This window comes from Lathamus discolor, chromosome 3 (genome assembly GCF_037157495.1).
Source record: "Lathamus discolor isolate bLatDis1 chromosome 3, bLatDis1.hap1, whole genome shotgun sequence".
NCBI lineage: Eukaryota > Metazoa > Chordata > Aves > Psittaciformes > Psittacidae > Lathamus > Lathamus discolor.
This window is the reverse complement of record NC_088886.1, coordinates 20,417,766-20,438,199: the sequence shown is the minus strand read 5'-3', so window position 1 is coordinate 20,438,199 and position 20,434 is coordinate 20,417,766. Positions and strand designations below refer to the sequence as shown.

Here is a 20,434-nt window from a genome sequence, read left to right as displayed (position 1 = left end):
CAGATCAACCTGGTGAGCCTGAGTCTGGGGAAGAAGAGGAGATGAGCTCCTGTGTTTGGAAAAGTGGGTGCAATGGACTCTCTTGTTGCATGCTGGAGCCTGGAACCCATTTCCTCCTGTAGAACCACTTTAGCCTTTCCTGAAGCGCTTTGTGTGGCTGTGTCACTTGTCACGAGCTGTGCCTTACTTCTGAGGTTGCCTGCTTGTTCCTTCTCATCTAGCAGCTGGGAGCCTTCAGGCCAGTCTGGCTTCCAGAGCAGTTTCTTGCAGGGCAGTAAGTATTTTGATCAAGAGCTCAAATGCCAGTGTTGGGACCTCCCCTGCCCCAGTGAAAAAGGAATCTAGTTTTTAAAGTGTGCAGCAAAAATAAACATCAGAGCAGCTTGTAGGCTGTGCAGTTTGCTTAAGTGGAGGCTCTCATGCATCCAAACCAGAGCAGGGGTCTGCAAGCTATGAAGTGTGCTACTGCTTGCCTTGCTTGGGGGTGATACGTGGTGGCTGCTGCAGCTTTACGGTGACCATGGTTTGGGTGCAGGTCCTGGCAGCTGCATGCTTTATGGAAGTCCTGTCTTCCTGAACTGTTGAGTGGCTGTTCTTGGGAGGTTTTTCACTGAAAATAAGAGTGTGTGTTTCTATTTCAAAAATGTTTGAAATCTGCATGGTGGCTTAGATCCTATTTCAGAAGAGTTGTCAAGGAAAACGGCATTTGTTCTCCTCTAAGCAGGCAGATTATCATAAAATATTAATTTTGATGTCGTGTGCAGTGTGCATAGCCCCTGTGCTGATTTGGAAGGATAACTGTCTTGTAGGTGTTTGAATGTGTTGGGAAATGCCTCCAAGAACAGTGTGTGCTATTTGGGCAGGCATCAGCACCTGGACACTGTGAGGTTTTGATCAACTTGCTGTGTTTCCTGCTTTGCTGTTGTTGGGAAATGGTCATTTAGCCACCTTTTCCTCAGTGCTCTAAGATGTGTGCAAGCTCCTGGGCCTTGAGGAGGTAGTTTCTTTTGTTCCACAAAGGAAAAAAAGAACAAACCTCGTGATTCAGGATGGATTTTTTTAAGTGTGTGTTACTGGGGCTGGGGAAAGCTGGAGGTTTGAAGGTGTAAGGGTATAAAGCCAAGTTGTCTGTCTATATGCAGGGTGCAGTGGGACATGTTTTCATTGCTCAGCAAAGTAGCATGCTCTTAAAAATCTTCTGCAGAAAGCCACTGTCTCCTTCCATCAGATCCCTTTGCTCTGTTAAACTCGACTGTTCAAAAATCCTTCCCTGCTCTTTTTATTTTTCTACAAAGCCACTGCAATGTGGGGGCTTGGAGGTGCTCCTTGCTGCTGGTAAGTAAATGTCATGTGCAGGAGGGAGATTTCTAAAGGGATCTTTACCCTTGCAGGTAGAGGGCTGCAGATGAAGTAATGGGAAAACTGTGGAGCTCATAATGTAGTTCTGCCCTGTGTTTCAAGGGTTTCTAGTGCAGGGTTCTCATTAATGGCCAAAATGAACTGCAGCTTGCACATACACTTCTCTGATACGTGTTTCCAGACAGGCACTAGGCTGGATCTAGATACAGAGCAGAGAATAAACCCCCATTGGGAGATTCTTAGGAAGCCTTATCTATATATAGTCTATATAAGTCTGTATCCCCTTTCTGCTGAGAAGACAATCTCTGCCTGGGGAGCATAGTTAATGCAGATGTACCTCAGCTTCTGAGAACCAGGCACATGTCCACAAGTATCACATCTGCCAAGCCCTCTGTGAGCGATCCCTTGTGTGCCCTGGCTCCTGGTGGTGGGTTGCGTGGGGGAATTCTCTGCCGGAGGCCCAGCTGCACCACCCCGTGCTGTGATCGTGCTGTTGTGGCAAGCTGGTGACACGCTCCTGTGGCCAGCCAGGCTCATCCTCTGTGGGAACTCGCGGCAGCATCGAGCACGGGGAACAGCTGCGATGGCTGTGGCACGTTGTTCGTGTGGAGCTGCTGGTGCCAGCACCTTTGGACATGTTGGTCTGTTGGGTGCTCTCGTTGAGGTTGTGAGATCATAGCTTGGCAGTGGCTTGTCATGAAACAGCTCTCATAGGGTTTTTATGCCAGTACAATTTGCTTTCTTGCAGCTGCTTGCTAGGGTGTACTGTGAGAGAAACCTGCACATACATACTACTGCTTCTGGAATGAGAAACAGTTTGCAGTGCTCAGCCCACCTGCTTCATCCTAATGCACGGAAATACATAGCAGGTGGCTTAGATCAGCAGTGGGAACACACAGGGAGGTGAACAAGGCTGCTCTTTCACACAGCAGTGTGGTCTCCTATTAATTTATGTATGGGTGCAGTTTCACAATTAGGATGTGAGGCCATTCCCAGTCAGGCTTCCTTTACATACGGTCCGTGACTTTTTCTAACTGGTGCACCACTGGATTTTGTAGATGTCCTGCCAGCTGCTGAAGGCCAGTTTCAGAGGAACACTGCCTTCTCTCTGCTGCAGAGCTTGCTGCCCATCTTGCAGTTTTGCAGCGCATCTTGAAACCAAAGAAGTGAGACTCTGGGGAGCTTTGTACCAGCTTGAAACGTCACTTTATGAACAGCTTCTGAGGTTCTGTTGGACCTGCTGGAGGCATGGTGTCTCTTTGGATGCATTTGGCTCTGGGATTGTGGGTCTAGGTGTTTGTTTTTAACAAAGAAGCTCCATTTTTTACTTTGGAGAGTCTGATTACCTTCTCTTGTCTTTTAAGGGGTTTGTCTGGCAGCATAACTCTTAACCCTGTTCAGGCTGGAACCTTGACAAGGCATGCTCTGTCTTTCCTGAGACCATGAAAGTCGCAGGGCTGTTGGAGGACATTTCCTCACACACATTTTTACAAATATAGCAGGATCGTTTGAGGTCACTCAGTCTTGAGTTTCTTCAGGGAGAGCCTGCTCAGCTGGAGGCTGTGCCGGAGCTGGGTTTGACTGTCTCTGGAGGGGCTGTCATTAACATGGGGTCTAATCTCAAGACAATCCTGTAAGCTTTCCAGCTCATCAGATACGTATGCAGTCTTTATTTCACCTTGTCACATGTGTCCTGATTTCACTGCTGCTTCAGCTGTGTGAACTCATGGGTTTGTAATGGGGACAGGAACATTGCCATTCTCAGCAGAGTAATTGCAGTATCCTTTTCCTGGCTGTGGGGAGCCAACATCGAGGTGCTCTGTCTTTTCTGTTCCATTTGTGTGATGGGTAGTTTTGGGTGTAAGACACAAGCATTTACCAGTCCTCTGCTTGTTATAGCCAAGCTCCAATAGCTTGCTCACTGAAGGACTCTTTCTCAGATGTGCATAGAGGTGTATACACTGCCCTTACACTTTGGGTAAGGTTATAGCTAGCATTTACCAGCTCTTCAGAGGCTGATGTGTCCGGTGGCTCTTTGTAACCTACCTGCTTAGTCTTCTGGTTGCCAGCACCTTCTGCCTTGTCCCAGTGTAAGCATTTTGGAGTACACATAGTAAAGTGAACCAGGGCAGAGGTGAGGAGGTGGGTTGTTCCAGTTGGATCAGTCCGCTGCTTTGCTTTGCTGCATGATGGTCCAAATGGTTGTGCAGGCAGAGCATGGGGATGAGGACAGAGCGGGTAACCTATTTAATCCAGTGCTGCTGCTGGAAGGTCATCAAGTGGAAGCAATAAGTGGACCCGCATGCTCCCAATGTATGCAGTACATTTCTAATTTAGCAGAGCTTCTCTTTAGGCTGGGGAAATGACTTAATAACTGGGGGAGGAGAAGTCCAGCCCCTTGTTTAGAGGCATGTGTTCAGCTGCATGCTAGAAACCCTGGGTGGTCTGAAGCCTTGTGTGTGTTCTGCAGCTTGGGGCTGCTGTTGTGAGAGCTGGAGAGTGGGTCCAGGGGAAGAAATGTTTGGAGTGGAGGTGGTCTTTCCTTCTTTTGGGCTCTAAGGGGAGGTCTCTTGTGGGAAGAAGGTTTTGGGAGCTAGGCTTTTTGCAAGAAAATTGTCAGACAGGCACTTCCTGACTTGAATAATCGACAGTGTAACCAAAGCTGCTGGAGATTCTTGGGGAGGTAACTGAATCTTTCACACCGATTCTTATGCAAATTCAAACATGTGCTCCTGGTTTCTAATGGGACACCTACAAATATAACTGGCTTCATTCAGAAGTCTGTCCATGCACTGGATCTGTAGTTGCTAGTGACTTTATAGTGAGAGCATAACTTGCAGAGCTGCATCTGTAACAGTTCCTCAGTGCTGCTGTTACCTGCACACATGAAGTTTAGATTGTAAAATCCGTAGATGACTTGTGGAGGTTCTGGCACATGGCTTGGTGTGTTTGGTGCTGAAACTGTCCATTGCCATACTGATGTGATTCAGTAGCAAAATGAGCTTGAACACTCAAGTGCTGTTGTCTTTGCTGATGCATTGTGGCTCGTTAAAGGTAAATTGAATGGCCTTGAGTTTGCCAGAAAATGATTTGGTGCATGTAACACTGAGTGCAAATAATCTTAAGTTTCTGTCCAGTAAATCTACAACTGTGAGTTGATGTGCACGTTTCATAAGTATTATTTTGGGCTCCTGAGGGACACTGGTGTCTGCAACCTCTTGGCATAGCTTCAAACTTAGCCTTGGGTTTCTTTTTTCATAAATGTGCCACGTGGTAATGGAGTAGTTGGTCAAAACCATGTGGGCTTAATTTCTTTCAAATACAAACAGCCTAGAAATGTTTAGGTACAAAATATCCAGGCAGTAACTGTAAGCATTTCCATGTTTCTACAAGAAATTAAGATAATTCTATAATAAGCAAAGATTCATATCGCTTAACTTGTCTCCCATCTGGCATTAGTTAAATTGGTGTTTTCATCTGCATGACCTCTTGGAGAGGGGAGAGACTATGAAAATAGAAAATGTGGCTGAAAAAGACCTTTCTAGGTCATCTGCTAGCCTATGTAAAGGCTGGAGCAGCTCCTCTGAGCTACCCCTGACCACTGCTCTGGGGAGTGACTATTTCCTCTCTGCCATGGTCCATGTTACTGGAATAGGTATTGCAGGAGTTTTAGAGCTGTTGGTTTTGGGTGACCAAGGAGTTGCTTATCCTCTGTGCAGCCCTTCCCCAGTGTTTAAATTTATGTTCAGACTAAACAGATAAGAAGGAAGCTCTTCCTGCTGTAGTTTAAAAGAAAGCTATTGTTAAAGCATCACTTACAAATCTCTAGTGCTTCTAATCCTGGTCTCCTCCCATGGCCCTTTCCACCCTTCCACCTGCCTGCTGCAGGGTCTGCTCTGAGTTTCTTGGGGTTGTCCTACAGCCTTCCTCCATGGTCTCTCCCTCTCAGACGGGCAGTTTTCAGTGTCAAAAGGATCCTGCCAAAATGTCCTCTTTCATGAAAATATATCTGCATGCTTTCTAACTAGTAGAAAGATGATATGCTGCTTTCCTGATCAAGTTGCACCTACTGCCTTAAAATGAAGGATTTGCAAGGAAAGCTGAGAACTGCAAGAACTGGATCATATATATTTCATGTTGCAAGTGACTTGCTAGGGGCGGAACTCCCTTTTATTTGCTCTTCTACTTTCTCCCTATGCTGCACTTGAGTGTGTCAGAATTTAAGGTGCTCCAATTTCTCTTTCAGGCTGGTGGGATCTGTATCTTCTTTCTGCCAGGGTTCAGCTTTACTTTGCTTGATAGAGTTGAAGACCATTCATGTAGGTTTTGTTCTTGCTTTACAAATAGACTTTGAGTGTCTCCAGGTACTTGGATAAGCTTTGCCTGCTCATGTTCAGTCCCAGTGAGGATCTGAGACAGCTGCTTGCAGATACCGAAGGAGCTTAGAAGATTTTTTTTTTTCCTTACAACATGTAGCATTCAGTGGCTCACTTGTAAAGCTGCTCATGGAGACAAAACTATGGTGGTTCTTTACCCTTGGTCCATGGTAATGTGCTTGAGGATCAGCAGGCTGGCCAGTGCTCAGTTCAAGCAAGTGGGTAGAGCTTTTTCCAGGGAGAAGGGATTTCAGAACTGGATTTCCTCAGTTCAGCCTTCAGTCAGCATGTTCCTGTTTTTCTGACATGTGAGTGGCAGGTCCTGCTGGGTGTCCTTACAAAAACGTTTGTAATAAGCTTTTACTGTTCATTCAATTGTTTCCTTGTTCCAGGATCATGACTTAAATGTACAGGCAGCCTGGCAGTGCTGAGCAGTGCTGTTTATATTCCTGCTGCACCTGCATTCAAGGCCAGCTTTCTAGTGCTGGTCTCTTGCGTGCAGGGTGCTCAGCTTTTCTTGATGTCCTGCACAGATGCTGATAGTGCTGTGTTTGAAGATGCATCTGCCTTGTCTGGGTTCAGACCCTCAGGTTTGCTGTGCAGTACTGCTTTCCTGCAGGTCTGAGCAGCCTGGTTCCTGGTATTCCTGCTTTTGTACAGCACTTGCATTCAGGAGGATCTCTGCATGAAAAGCCCTGTTGCACCCAGGTATGCTTGTGTGCAGGCTCTGGGCCAGAGATGGGTTGTGAGTAGGTTTAGCTCGACCTCACCAGTATCCCAGCCGTGTTCTGCATTCGCTTTCTTGCGGTATTTACTTCCCCGCTGACTTCTCTCAGCGTTGCCACAGGCTACTGTTGTGGTTTTGAGCCGTGAAAGCAGTGCGTAGTGCTTGGCTTCTCAGCTGACTTGGAGTCAGTGCACTCTTCCCTGCAGACTGGTTCACTGCAAAACTCTCTGGTGAATACTGGTAAATTCACCCAGTTTTTCACAAGGTTTCTGGGGAGGTGGGGAAAAGGTGCTTTGTGTATTATGTACTTTTTGAGTGCTGTGTAACTGACTGTGGTAGTAAAGTGAATAACAGCATAGGAACCCTGCTTTGCTTAGCTTAGCTTTGGCTAGCAGTGTGCTGGATACTTGCGTGTGTTTGTGTAGGGCTGCCACCATGGTGAGCTCTCAAATGTAGCTCTTGGTTTAGGACAACTGAAAGATGATTTCACTCTGCTGTTCTTTACTTCCACTAGGGTTTTGTATTTTTCCCTGGTGGTGGTCAGATTTGCTGATGGTTCATATTTTAGCTGGGAAGAATGCCCCTTGTTGGGATTCTGGTATGTATGTATACAATCAAAAATGTTGAGTGGGCTGGGAATAGCTTCCAGCAATGCTGTATCAGTTTCTTGGAGCTCTTTTGTTCAGTAAAAATTCCTTTCTTTTCTCTCCCCCTTCCCATCCCCCTGACAGCCCACCTCTTTTCTATGAGGACATGGTGAGGTATAATTCACAATGGTGTGACTGAAGTGAAATATGCACAGCTGCAAATGCATTTTTAAATGATACTTCATTGTTAAGGCATCTCTCTGAACAGGTTTGCAGTTTCAGTAGCCATGAGAATGTGTTAACAAAGAGGTTTTTGTTGAAAATATTTGACTTCCATTTTTATCAAGCTCTGAGAATATTTTGACCACTTACTACTTTTGAGTGCAGATAGGAAAGATGTGGAGCAGGATGGATTCATGGTGAGGAAATACATATGTGTCCCTCAGAAAAGGAGTTTTCGTTTGCTCTCCCTGCATGGTATTGCAGAAATCATGAAACAGCTAGAGTACAATAAAGTACCCATTAGACTAAAGTTTTATTGATTTGAATAATCAATAAAATATTAAGTTTGAAGCATCAGGAATATCCAGTCTTGCATGCTGCATCTCTCCTCTACCTTCCCACTGAATGGAGAAATTTTGTAACTCTTTTTCCTCTTTGGATCCATCAGACTCGATGCTTTTGTGATCTCTTGTTTTTATGGTGCATAATGAAGCTCAGCAGCCGAAAGCTGCAGACATATAGTGTTCTGACACAGTAACTATGGCCCAGTGCTGCCAGGATTTGGTATGGGGCTGACTGAATCACAGACATATGAAGAGCCAACACCTGTTTATAGGTAAGTTGAAATAGATTTATTAACTTCCAGGGCATCACAGAAGGAAGGCTTGTACCAGTTTAAAGACAGAATTTGGTGTGGCTTAGAGTGGAGAATTCAACAGTTCATGTTGCCTCCCACAGTTCCTGCCTCTTGAACAGTGAATTCAGGCTCCTTTTCTAGCTTTTATTTCTCCGTTTTCTGTCCTCTGTCAGCAGACTGCCGCTGCTTCTGCTGACAGTCTCTTGGGCTATCTTGGTTCCAAAATTGTCACCAGATCTTCCAAACTACTACATGAGTAACACTGGGCTTTTCTTCTGCGAGTGAATTCACACTCTCCACCAGCTCTCCAAGAAGACCTGCTCTGAGTAGAAGCTAATCTGTGTTTGAGATGGTACATCTGCAAACAGAAGACCCTGCTGAGTATCAGTCATGGGGGGCCATCTGTCTCTCTGGAGTGTTCTTGCTGATTCAGGTGTGAAAACAGAGAAATGGCTTAGTAATCTGTAGTTACATGAACATTTATCTGTGATCACAATTCGCATACGTGACATGAAAATCTCTTGGTGAAACAATTGCAGCCTGCACTCTCCTTGGCTCCAGTGTTTCCCTTCAGCCAGTTTCAAGGTGCTTGCTGTAAGCTGATGAGCTGACACAGTGAAGCAGAGGAAATCAAGGCTCAAAATAAACACCTGGAGAGTGGTAGCAAATCTACACTGGCTCTCTGGAGAGCTTGGGCTCACCAAGCTTGTGGGAGCCTCAAGACCACTTTTCTCACTATGGGGAAATACGATTTGTTCAGAGGCACAGATCTGACTGCCTTAGTGGTGCCTGTCATACTAAATCATGGCCTTGGAGACTTCTTGCAAACTGCATGCAGAATCTTGAAATGGGAGGCATTATTCTACTGTTTGTAAGATGTGAAAAAGTAGGGATGCCCCCTCTCATCATGGCTACAGTGTAAGTGCTCAGGCTCCAAAGGAAGATAGCATAAGTGGTGGTGGATTTGTTTTGCCCTGTAACAGATGGGCAGACAGAAAGGGGTATAATGTAATGAATTTCTTGCATCACTGTTTTAAATCTCAGCTGAATCTGCCAGATGTGGAGCATTTAACAGCTTTAGATAATGTGGTTTTTAGCAGATCATTTGCGTGTTAGTGTATTTGAGGCTACAATATAAACATATAATGTACATAAACAGATTTCATATATAACTAGCCCCAGTACAAAGTTTAATGGAGTTGGTATTAGTTGTAGTCATGTGATGAAAATCAGAGGTTGAATATGGTCCTCTGAGTGAGGAGGCATAAAATTAAGGACAAATTCCATCCTGAGGGTTGAAAAAACATTGTGGTACCTGTCTCTATCTCATCTCCACTGTGATCATTTCTGTTACAGAAACGGTTGAGGCTCTTTGATAATCTGTGTACATGCACCTGGTTTCTGGATGCTCTTTGTTTCATCCATAAACAGGCGCACCAACCACAGAATGATGCTGATACCTTTTCCTTGCTCTTAGCATCGCTGTCTTGTTAGTGTTAGCTGATGGTATCAGGCAAGGGTATTAGAAGAGAATGTTTTTAGGGAGCCAAGACTGGTCTGCCTGTAGAGTTTGGTCTTTATGAGTGATCTAATAGTGTGGTCCTATTTACAAATGGAGTAACTATCTAAATGCGCAATAGGCTTTTTGGTATTCCCTCCCAGCAGTGAACCTTAATACCCTGCTGAGGAAGAGCCAACTCATATCCAGTCTCTGCTTCTTCATGCCTCATTTACCTCCATCTGCTTATTCTGTAGAAGGCCTGCAAGTTTATCTTGATAAATCTGGGTTCAGTGGGAACTCATAGGCCTGATTAAAGGTTTTGGGGACTGAATGGATTATCATTGCTATAAATCACTTTTTGGTTTATTGCTTTTATTCAGCATTAAAAATCTTATGGGGGGATCTGGAACAAGTTCTGAGTGGTGAAGACCAGCATCTTGTGTTTTGCTAGTTTACACAGGTCACTGTGATGTAATAATAAATATTCTTGGCAAATTGAACTAACAAATTCGGGAATTTGTTTTGCTTTGCCGCTTCCTTATTGCTTTCAGGAATGAAATGTCATCAGCAGTGATGTTAAAGAAATGTATTATTCAAATAATATTGAATCTCTGCTTTCCAGCTCAACTTTTGACAGCTGTTGAAGAGGTTTAGAGTATTAAGGAAATGCAAATGTTCCTCCAGAGCAAATCACTGTGTTCGGCCTTCCAGTGCAAGTGTGTTCAGCACTGGTGGCTCTTCTGAGCTCCTTTAGTAAAAAATGTGGTTCCTTTTATCCCAGTAAACTTAAAGATGATGTAAGCTTTCAGAAAAGAGGGTAAGCAAAGTCCGAGTTGCCAGGTTTTCTCCCTTTTCCATGAGAAATGCAGTGAAATCTTAGTCACAAGGGTTTTTACAGAAAAGAAAACAAATAGAAAACCTTGTGGTGAGTTATTTCCAAACAAGTGCTCTCTTTTCAAGTAACAGCTCTTTAAACTAGAGCATACAGAGTATATTTAGATGTGAAGAGAGAGACTGTGGGGTAGGATGCATTTTTAAAGTGTTACTGAGAGACATTTTGAGATCACCTGGAGATCGGGAGTTTCCCTAAGGGAAGCTGCTCTTACTGAGAGGGGATCAGCAGTGTTGTGCAGCCTTGTTGCAAAGTCTGGAAATGCGTCTCCTGGCCATTCCCAGGCCCTGAGGACAGCCCGGTGGTGCAGGTTCCTTGCTGTTCAGGTGTCTCCTCAGAGTGGGGGTAGATGTTTCATGCAGTCCTTGTCAATGCAAAATCTGCTGCTGCTTCACAGTAGAGTAACTTCCACGAGTCAGCCTTGAAGATAAGAGATCCCGGTTTCTGTTCATTAGTGCACTCCTGATGGATTCTGTAGTTTTGAAGGCCTTTGATGGGTAACTTGTGTTAGGCTTGGAAGCAGGCACTGCATTCTCTGTAAGCCTTTTCAGTCCAGTTTGGCTGGTTTTGGAGGTTGAAATGCTGCTGCTGGCTAGTGCTGAAGATCTATCCCTTGCAGTAATGGTGGTAGTTTCACTGCAGTCATCTCATGCTTGCATCAACCTGGGTAATGTGATTAACTAGTTGGCTTTTAGAATCTTACTAGTCCCTTATTTGTGTTCTTTGATGATTTCTTTCTTGGCTTCTCTGTGCTGTTAGGAACACTCCAGCAGACAGTGTGCAAATAAGCAAGCTCTGCCCAGAATATTTGATGGGAGTAATGCAAGGGCTAGGTGTTAGAGCACAGTGGAGCTTTAGCCAAAGACATCAAGAGGCATTTCTTTATTTGCAAGGAGTGCTGAGTGCGTTTGCATTTTCAGGCCTTTTTTGACTACTGTTAATACTGCAAAGTTCCTCCCAGTTTGCCCCTTCCTTTCTGGGGAGATGCATCTGCAAGGGATAGTATGTTCCAGCTGGTTTACCCGTGATGTTTTGTTCCAGTTTGAGGGGTGTTAAGCCAGTGTTTCCAACATGTTTAATGCTGAATAGAGTTCCCCAGATGTAGTGGCAGGATCTGAAGTTCTTTGTGAATTATATTTAGCACTGATGGAGGCTGCTTTGTCAGCTGTGTGTTGTTGCCTTGTAAAAACTGGCACCATTCAAATCTAAATAAATGCTTCTGGGAAAGAAGAACCTTCCTTTTATAACTGTTTTAATGTGCTTGAATTGGAAACATCCTTTGAGCTGTGGCCAGAGAGCAAATCGTTTGTCACTGTTGCAGTTCTCTGTTGGAAGTACCTGGGCAGAGATGAGCTGGAGCTGTGGGGCTCAGAGGAGCTCAGTGCTGTGTGCCAAACAGCTGAGGTGCTGCAAGCATTACGCAGGGTGTGTGGTACAGATGCAGAAATTGCTCTTTATGGAGCTGGTGGTTCTTCTAACCTCTGTTCTGACTTACTGTTGAATACATAGAGGTTTGGACTTGCAACTTTTCCTTTGCTGCTCCTTCCCTGTAGTTCGGATTGCTAGTGTTGTATTTTTGGATCCTCTGTGTGCTGGAAACGTACTTTGGGGTGCTAAATAGTTCTGTGTTTGAGGCATGATGAGAATTGTACAAAAAAACACAATGTTTCTAACTTACGTAATGAATTCTGATATTTCTTTGACTGTCATCCCATTCACCTCTGCAGTCAGGGGAGGAGGGAGCTGGCAATTAAAGGAAGAGCATAGACCATTGGCTCCGTGAGGTTTTGGGGCGCATACGCCAGTCTGGAAAGAGGCCAGAATGGCAGGGTTTGCCTGACTTGCAGCAGTGAGAATGGCACTGGGATCTGTGAAGTGTTCTTCTGGTCTGAAAAGCAAGCCTGCCAGCAAGATGCTTTGCATATTTGATTGCTGTGCTGGCTAATACCAAACGTATCATGAAAGTTCAGAAATGCTTTTTGCTGCTGCTGGCTGCTCTGCCTTTACTCTTACTGGACATGCCGAGTCTCAGTAAAAAAGCAAGCATCCATTTGGGGGTCTAAAGTATGCTTGTGTGGTTCTCCCATCTTGTTTATTTTGGGCTGTATTGCAAACTTCACGAACAAAACCGTGTTCATCTGGCACTTGGTGCAACTGGTCTAAATCAATGTTACAGAATGGCGGTTTGTTAGGAATGCAGGGACACCTGCCCTGGCTTTGCTGCCTTGGATCTAAATGGGTCAGCAAGGGAAAAGCAAACTTAAAAACAAATACACAAACCCACCCCCAAAATTCCTTTTAAAAGAACTCATCTACAACAGTTCTCAAAGTCTCTTTATTCAGAGTGGTGTCCGGTGGTTGTCTTTCAGACAAGCACCAAGTCTTAAGAGTTACATGCCATGAGGATCTTGGCTTTGACCGGGAGGACCATGTGTCTGACTTGCTTGTGAACTGGGAAGCATTTGGAGATGGTTGAGTGAGAAGTAATTTAATGCAACTCATGGTGTAAGCCTATATGGTGTATGGAGTGGTAGGCTGTTGAGCTTGCTGCTGCATCAGAAGGTGTCGTGGAAGCTGTTCAAAGTGTAGAAGAAAAGGCAGAGATGGCAAATTGTTCATGTCCTGAGAGCAAGCTCAGATTTAGGTACACCAAGAAGCCATCTGTTTCTCCTTGACTGCTTTGTTAGCTGGAGGCTTCCCAGTCCTGATTTCTTATGATGAAGATATCACAGTGACGAGTAACCTGAGCAGAACTGAGCTCTTCTTTACAAGCTCTTCTGACATGAGCCTGAAGTTAAGGCTGCTGTTGACATAGGGTTTTTTTTTCCCTTCTAGATGGGTGCCTTTAATGGCTGATTTACAGACAAAGAGGAAGCTCGGGACAGATAAGAGGCTGAGTCCTGGCCTCTAATGATTGGCAGTCCTTAGGGACAATATGTGCTGCACAGCACCAGGGGTGGCACAGCACATAGCATTCTGAAAGCAGTGAGTGCAGGAGTGCTTGGAGACCTGTGCTTCCTACTATCAAAAAGAAAAGACTACATACCAAACCAGACTGGCCATGTCAGGACCTCCCTCTGAATCTGCCTGCACTGAGATGCACACCGACTTCTCACTGCCAAGTGCATACACACTTGGGATGTGGCAGGGGAGCTGCTGGGGAAGTAGTTGTCTGGAGAACATCATTCTTCACGAAGTGGTCGAGGAGGATTTGCCATCAGTCTGCTCTGAAGGGGAGTGAGGAGGAGCAAGCAGGCTGTTGGAGGAGCTGGTCTCATTTGTTGCATGGTCACAGAGGAGCTGGTCATGTGCAGGCTGTGGCTTCCCTAGTTGCTGTGGAGATGTTACCGCTCCCAACCTGGTGCTGCTGCTGGTGTTTAGGGATGCTGTGCCTCAGGGCTGAAGCATGAATGTGTGAATGAGAGTGAGGGTTACTGTCCAGGCTAGGCACAACTTAAGAGGAAATACGTGCCTTGACACATTTCCTTTAATCCTTTCACCTCACTGACTGATGCCTGTAGCACAGCTAGCTACCACTGCAAGGATTTCCTCAGGTGTGTGCTGGAAGGCTGGCTGCTGTCTTTGTTCGTGTAGCTGGCTGCAATGCTGTCAGCTTGGAAGGGGGATGCTGGTACAAATGAAGGCAGAAATGTGCGGCTCCATGCTCTGCAGCAAGCTGGAGACAAATCAGGAACCCTTTTAGCTCTCGTCCTTCTCATCTGCTGGCTACTTTGTGCAGCTTCCACTAGTCCCTGAGGGTTCACTGGCAGATGGGAATGGCTCCTCGCAGGCAGGGAGAGCATTCCTGTAGCATGCCTGGAATAGCTGATCCTGGTGTGTGACAAGTGCTGCTGTCTGGGGCAGGGGGCCAGCAAGGAGAGGACAGGTTGCATAAGGGAGGGGAGGACTGCTGAATTTGTTCCAGCTGTAAAGGTCTCTCCTCTTTATCCCCTACCCCTCTGATTTGTTTTTGCATTCCTCCTTCCAGAGTCTTCTTTTTGTTTCATTTGTGTATATGCTTCTTTGCCAATGTGAAAGGCATTTGGTGGGAGCTGCTCTCCATGCTGGCTGTCTCATGTAAGTTTAATGGGTTGTGCCTTTATTTTGTTGCTGGCTAGCTGAGAAATGAAACTGTAGCTACAAAAATGGCTTGACCAGCCCACATCCTAAAGGTTTCCCCTCTCTGACATGTGCTGCTTTGACTGCTCTCATTAGATGCTCAAATAGGAGACTGGCATTTTAGTGCTGTGTCTCTCTGTGTGAGGGAGGCTGTACTGCAGTGCAAGGGTGTTCTATGCCAGCTTGTTAGACCCTACCCCTGGACTTTGATCAGATGGATGTGACTATGCCTGGTCTGTCTCCATCCTTGGTTGTGGTGCCTCTGATTAACTCCAGCTGCTACTAAATTAATACAATAAATATCAAATGTGTTTGTGTCATCTATAATGTAGAAATTGTAATGCTGATAGTCTGTCAAAAGAGCCTTACCCATGAATCGGCTTTTCGTTATTTGCTGACTTTAGTCTTTAAAGCTAATAAACCACCTTCCTAATGCCTCAGAACTTTAAAAACATTGATCAAACCTAATCCACCAGTACCATAGGCTCTTTCATTGATGCTCACTTTGGTATCAGGATGCTGTGCAGTCCTGGTGTTCTTGGTGCTGGCTTTGGAAGGGACAAGCCAAGAGAGGCGTATTTGCACCTGTTCCTGTGCTTGGCTTTTCAGGCAGCATAGGTGATTTTTGCCTAACTCCTTTGTACTCCATTGCCTGTCTGAGAAACAGAACTAATCTGTTGCGTGGTTTGGTGGGTTTTGTTGGTGTTTTTTTTGGTGAGAAGCTAAATGTATAGCAGTGTGTGCAAGAACTGAGATCCTGATTAAGGCCAACGGACCTGTGAAGAGAGCTGCTTCTGTTTTCACTGCAACAACCCCTTAAGGGGACAGAAAGCTGCTGTTTCTTGGTAGCACAGTTCAGACCATGTACCTGGAGGTGAGCAGTTGGTGACAGATGGGCTGATTTCCTGCCAGTGTGACTTGGAGTACATCGGGTCTCAGCCAGGTAGTCAGAGTGTGATGTGACACAACTGCCAGCTTGCACAGAAGTTTTGCTTGGCTACTTGAAGAGTATGTGGAGCTGTGAAGGTTTAGTTTTAACCCTTGTGTGTTTCGCCAGCATTGCTGTGCCTCAGTAGTGCCCTTTCCTTTCTAGACCACTGAACTGCTGCGAAATGAGAAGTGCCAATGGAATATGTAAACTCTTATGTTTTTGTGAGCCGAAGACATTTGGCTTGCAGGGATCCTGATCCTTTCTTGCCTTGGGTGAGTCCTCTAGAGCCAACCAGCAATGCCTTGTCCCACTGAAGAAAGACATCTCTTAGTGTATTCCATGTTGGACTGCTGTATCTAAGCTCAGAAGTGCTTTAATCCTTGGTCGTATTAACTGCATGCACTGCACGGAAATGTGCCCATGCAGGATTCTAGGGTCTTCTAAAAATGACGCAGGTCTGCAAAACTTTGAAATCCTCACTGCTTTTGTGTGCTCAGTTTGGAGGAGGAATATTTGTAATATATTTGAAGTTAACAGGATGGTGTTTCAGCTGTAAAAGGATAGTGTCTGGCTCTGCCTGTGTGTCCTTGTGAGGTCCTGGGTAGAGCCTGTTGTGTAAAATAACTTGGAATCCTCTTACCTGTCTGAACAAGGCCTGCTGGCTCCAGCATTTCTATGGATCTTAGTCTATAGAATCTTAAAAGCCTAATTCTCTGTATTAAACCTGGGAGGATTATTTTGAGACCCTTGAGAACAAGAAGAATTAAAACACTTGTTTTGCAATTGTTCCTTGGCTTCTTAAAGCTTATGTGAATGGATCTGTAGCCAGAATGGCTATCTGAAAGTTGCAATTTATCTTGTTGGTAAGTGTGAAGGAAGAAGAAAGCAGAGATTAGTGCAGGACTATTATGTTTCTTTGTGAGTCAGTTTGTTTCTGGTATGACAGAAATTGGGGTGCTTTGCCTTTGCCTCCTCATTTAGTTTCTTCCTGCCTTGGAGTTTACCTGAGAATGGGACCATTTTTAGGGAATTAGTTTATAAGCTTTGGAAAGTGAAGAAACACTCTTCCTGCAGCTTCTATCATTGCTACCGTTGTGTGGAGGCCCTGCTCTGGTGGTTCAGTGACATTAGAGGACAGCTTTTCTCCCCGAGTTAACTCTCCTAGGCCAGCACAGAGGCCTGCCTTTATCATGTAAGTGCAGCAGAGTACATCCTTGCGTTCTGTTCTTCCTGGGCATGTGTGAAGCAGGCATAAGGAACTGCTTGCACAGTTGGTTCGTTGTGCACTGCATGCATTCATACCTTACTTAAGCAGCTGTCTCTGAAAAATGCCTCTCCTGCACAGACACCCTGTAGCTATGTGCAGAATGGCTCTGTTTGTCTGGGCAAGCGTGTATGCAAGCAGGTTTCTCCCTTCACTTCTTTAAGTGGCTCACGAATTATTTTGGGACTGACTTGAGTGTGAGGTGTCAGCTTAGAGCAAAACACTCAAAGTTGATGTTGAAAGCATTGGGGTAGGAGCCTGCTAGCTGTCCTGAAATGCTGAAGTAATTTGGGTGATGGAAAACTGTCCAGTGACAAAACAGAAATCAGTTCCTTCCTTACAGCCATCAGCTGATTGAGGTTTACAAACCTCAGAGGAGAGTGCTCCTGGCATGTAACATTTTCTCTAGGAACAATCTCTTCACAGCTTTTGGCCTGTCCAAAAGGTATCTGTGTAGTGAGGTGTAGAGTCTTCCTGCCCTGGCTCTTGTCTTGCACGTGGAGTCCCCTCTAGCTGTGGATGCATCTGTTATTAGCTGTTATTATTCTCCTCAACTTCTGTGGGGCTTAATTAAAACACAGTTCTTTAATTTTTAATTTTTTGTTCCTGTTGATGTGACTGTCTCTGCGTGAGCAAGGTCTCAGTGTAATTACTGTGCTCCCTGTGGAGACAGAGACATTTAATTTGGTGAGCCAGACTCTTTCTTGGAGGGGGTTTATTTTCCTGATCTTCCTACTCAGAGGGATGCAAGAGCACAACATGCAATGAGTAAAGAGTGCAGCATTTTATTTGGTTGTTCTGGGCATGTCTTCTGGATCTTGGTTACCAAAATGCTATCTTCTTTGCAGATAATTGTCTCTTTCAGTAAAGAGCTTGTGATGAAGCTATTCACCACAACTCGCATTAGCAGGGCGAGTTGAAACCATTGGGTCAATTCCAGGTTTCCTCTTTAAAACTGTTCTTGCAGCAGTGGTGTAAAAAGATGAAGAGTTTTATTCTTGTAGAATGCATTAAGCTGTCTCATGATTTGTTAACCTGAGAACGGGGTCAGGCCGGTACCTTGTGCCTCCTCACCACAGGAAGGGGTATGTGTGACTGGAGGGGACGCAAGTTCTGCAGTAGGCACTGCCCACTGCTGTGTGGGACCCAGCTGTGCCCCTAGCAGGGAGATCTACTATGAACCTTCAGAATGGGTAGAAATCGTGGCTCTCAGTTTTCTGTTGCCCTTATTTAACACTGCTTCCTCTAATTTAGCACTTCTGCTAGCTTAAGTCCCCATGTGCAGCCATGGGTCACTGCTGAAACAAACATGCAAAGAGAGGGTTGTCTGCACCTCCTGTATTGCAGTCCCAGGCTTTTTTTAGACTGCTTAAAATACTTCAGGCTCTTTCAGCTCCAGACTTGAGGCTTCCTCAGTTCCCCTTGTGTATGTGTGTGCTAGGTTATTTTCCCTGTGTTCATGGAGATCCTGCATGTAAGTATTAGATACTTCCAAATGTAGCCATGTTCTCTTTTCAGATCTTTCCAGATCCTCCTGTGTCTGTCCTGGTTTTCTTACCAATATTTAAGCAGGCTCATGGATAGAAATACTTTGTGAGGCAAGGCCCCTTCCTGATCCTTGAGAATTGATAGAAGTACAGCAAAACGTAGGCAAGAGAGAAATGTATAGAAGGAGGTGCTGCTGTTATCAGAGGCAGTTATGGCAGACAAATCCTTGCTGTACCTGTGGATTTGAGCAGTTCAGGATCCTTGTGCTGGTGGCAGGGGCACCACCCTGGCTCTGGATGCAGTGACACGCTTAGAAGATGCCTTTTCATGATTATTTGAGGAAGGTATGGCCCCGTTCTGCCACATATCCTGAAGGTTGCTTTGATTGTAAGCTACAAACTTAGACTGAAGACCCAGAACAGTAAGTGTGCTGAGGGTAAGAGTGATTTGGTGGGGTTTAAACTCTGATTTTTATTCCTTTTCCCCACCCCCAGTGGAGAACATAAACATTCATTGTTTTGCGTATGAAGTGCCTTTTAGTACCAGCAGCCGAGCAATGTGGAATAAAGCAAGCAGATGCGTCCCATGTCTTTCTTTAACTGCTTTTGTTTTTCTGATCACTGTAAAGAAGGCTTTTAATTTTTTTATTTTTTTTTTCCAAGCAGCAAGTGCTCCACAGGGCTTGATCAAAGCTCATAAATGATGAATTGAAGGAATGCCTGGCAGAGAACAGAGCACCCTCCTTGTGCTCGGCTCTGTGTTGAGAATACCATTGTTTCTTCCCGTACCTTTTTCATCCTCAAGCTTGGGGCTGTAGAGAAAAGGCCATTGTTGCTTGCCTGTCTGCCAAGACAATGCCAGTGTGTTGTCCTACCTCTGCTCTCAGCACCTGACCAGCCAAGCAGTGTGGGTTTTGGCAAGCCAAGCGCAATTGTCCTCCAGCTACAGTGTTACAAAGAAAACAAATGGCATCACAGCCTCTTTCCTCTAGATCCTGGCCTGGCTGCTTCATGGCAGCAGCCACATGCATCTGTGCTTGCTGTTTTGTTCAGGATGCAGAGGGAAAAGCTGTCAGCCCCTCCTGCGTTCCAGGTTGAGGGGATGCAGCTTAACTTGATTTCCAGTTCACAGCAACATGTTACCCATTGAACGCACTGGCCCATGCTCTGTTGCTTCTGCAGGTGCCTGCTTTACTCAGGGGAGGCTGTGGCTGTGGGTGAAAGCATGCTTGGCTTCCCAAACTGTCCTGCCTGCTTCTGCTGATCCTCCTCTGGCACCCAGCACCCCCAGGCTGTGCTCTGTAGCACATTTCTCTTGATGACACCGTGCACAGCTGCTGGTGGTGTGACAGAGGGAACGGAGGCCCAGGCACACCCAGGTTTTCCAGCTTCCTTGTAATTTCTGTAGCATCTCTGGCTGCATATCTCCTGATGCAAAACTCTGCAACGGAGAGAGCCTTTGGATCTCTTGGTTATTTGGGGGGCTGATGGCAAGAATCAGTGCTTTGCAAGTGAGCAGGGAGAGCAGATAGCATGGGCTGGGAGGGAGGAGAGACTGGCAAGGGTAGGCTTGGAGAGTTGCTTGTATGAAGACTGTAAAAGCTTGCCTGTGCAAGAGGCAGAGTTTGGGCAGAGCCACTGCTGTTTCTGGATGAGGTGGGCAGCATTTGCTTCAACATCTGCCGCTGCTCCTCTCTGGAAGAGCCTTTAGCTGTGTATCTCCTGCAGTTTTTCACCCAGACTGATTGTGGCTACCTGCGGGCGTTGCAACAAAGCAACATTTCAGCTTCCCTCTGTGATGGAGAGGGTGGTGGAGGTGCAAGTCACCCTTGCTGTGGTGACTTGTTGGGTTCCTGGCACCAGTGTAGCATCCTGTAGTTTAAGTGTAAGCTTCAGTCAATGGCACCTGTGCTGCTGCTGCCTGGGCATATACCAAAATCCACTGTTGGCTCCTCTTCCCATCTACTGCGGGCCCCTTCATGAACAGCCCTGATGTTACACTTTATCTGGGAGAAAGCTCTGCAGTGCGTTTCCAACAAGCCATGCTGAGGCGTGCTAACATCCTATGGCAGAGGCCAAAGATGCCCATGCCATGGGATGGGGACCTGACACAAAGGCAGTGCTGGCTCCTAGCCAGCCTGACAGATGATGTCTAGTCACTAGAGCCAAGCTGGCAACTTCCTCTGGCCTCCGCTTGCCTCAAGCTGAGCTGTTTTTGCTTCAGGATTATCTTCCCTTAAATTTGTTTCTAGGCATGCCTTCTTAATTATACCAGCTGGTGGCAACTTCTGTGGGATTGTGACAGTGACAGTACCATGGTCCCATTGTCTCA

The 20,434-nt window shown here is 45.7% G+C and overlaps 1 protein-coding gene across 5 annotated transcripts in view; it reads left to right on the top strand.

The window, feature by feature from the left end:
• The window catches only part of PACS2 (phosphofurin acidic cluster sorting protein 2), an 81,196-nt gene that overhangs the window by 7,041 nt on the left and 53,721 nt on the right, over positions 1–20,434 (top strand). The window lies entirely within an intron of this gene.